General features: G+C 42.3%; 1 pseudogene; it reads left to right on the forward strand.

Moving 5' to 3' along the window:
* Positions 1–677: 677 nt before the first annotated feature.
* LOC102849907 lies at positions 678–1,329 on the forward strand (annotated as a pseudogene).
* The last annotated feature ends 381 nt before the right edge of the window (positions 1,330–1,710 follow it).

Consider the following 1,710-nt stretch of genomic DNA (forward strand, 5'->3'; position numbering starts at 1 on the left):
AATTCCATTACTGGCAATATACCCTAAAGAAACCATAACTGCCACTGAGGCAGATATATGCACACCTATGTTTATTGTGGCTTTATGCACAATAGCAAAGAGTTGGAAACAACCTACGTGCCCATCAACAAACGAATGGATAGAGAAGCCGTGGTATATTCACACAATGGAACACTATGCTGCATTGAAAAAAAAGGAACTCATGCAATATTATTCAAAATGGGTGATCCTGGAGGGCATTATGCTGAGTGAAATATCTCAGTCACAAAAAAGGACAAATACTGCATAGTGCCACTGTTGTAGAATGGGACTGACATCAGGGTTGGAGTGAGATTGAGAAAGATTGGATAAATTATACATACTGCATTGAAACGGATGAGGGAGAGAAATGTTTAAAAGCAATATATTATTGGGTGTTATGGTTATGACAAGAGTCCAGAAGGAAGGTTGCATAGTGGAGTGTACTCGGGGTGGAGGGGATTGTATACCAATGAAGGAATTTTTCTTTTACTTTTCAAGGAGAAGAGTGAACTGCAGGGGACGGGTGTGTAGGGAAAAAAATGCAACAATGAATGAATGGAAATCCAAAATCTGTGTAAACATTCCTTAAAATTAATAAAAAAATTTTAAAAAAAGAGTGGCTTCTCTTCACCAAACTAGGCTGTCTGGTCAAAAATATGAATATGAAATCCTTGGAGCATTTCTCACAGCCCATCAAGGATTGTGAGGTCGTTGCTCTTTCCTGGGGATATCCCTCAAGGATGAGGTCTTAAAAATCATGCTTGTGTAGAAGCAGACACACACCGGGAGGACCAGGCTCAAGGCATTTGTTACCACTGGAGACCATAGTGGCCATGTTGGCTTGGGTGTTAATTTCTCCCAGGAGGTAGCTGTTGCTGTTTGTGGATCCATTAACCTGATCAAGCTCTTCATTGGCCCTGTGCAGCATGGGTACTGTGGGAAGAAGATTGGGAAGCCTCACACCGTACTCTTCAAGGTGGCCAGGTGCTGTTGCTCTGTGCTTGTTCACCTGATCCCTACACCTCAAGGCACTGGAATAGTCTCAGCCCCATGCCTAATAAGCTGCTGCTGATGGCTGGGATTGACGACTCCTACACTTTAGCCAGGGGCTGCACAGCTATTCTGGGCAACTTCACCAAGGCCACCTTTGATGCCATCTCCAAGACCTATAGCTACTTGACCCCGGACCTCTGGGAAGAGACTGTGTTCACCAAGTCTCCCCACCAGGAATTCACTGACCGTTTTGTAAAGACCCACACCAGAGTCTCTGTGAAGAGGACCCAGCCTCCAGCTGAGACCACTACATAGTGATTTTTGTATAACAGAAATAAAGTTAAGTCAGAAAAAAAGAAAATAAATAGATAAGGTTCTTTTTGAGCAACAACTTAATGGAAGTGAGGAAAGTTAGCATTGTAAAGATCTACAGAGCTGATGCATACATTGGCTTTGCAAATGTAGGTACCCACAGGATAGACCGTGCAGATGTGAATACCTTCAGGTGGGACACATCAAAGGCATAGTAACACCTCAGAGACTTTGCACATTTAATTAATGTAAGCGACCATGAGACTCTTTTTGTTTGTGCAATTTTATATATTCACAGTAGTGTATGAGAGTTCCACTTTCTGTACATTCTTACCAGTGTACAATGTTACTGCAATTTTATTCTGACTTGTGTCATAGGTTTGG

Source organism: Elephantulus edwardii, unplaced genomic scaffold, assembly GCF_000299155.1.
Source record: "Elephantulus edwardii isolate Elephantulus edwardi_28Jun2011 unplaced genomic scaffold, EleEdw1.0 scaffold00078, whole genome shotgun sequence".
Classification (NCBI taxonomy): domain Eukaryota; kingdom Metazoa; phylum Chordata; class Mammalia; order Macroscelidea; family Macroscelididae; genus Elephantulus; species Elephantulus edwardii.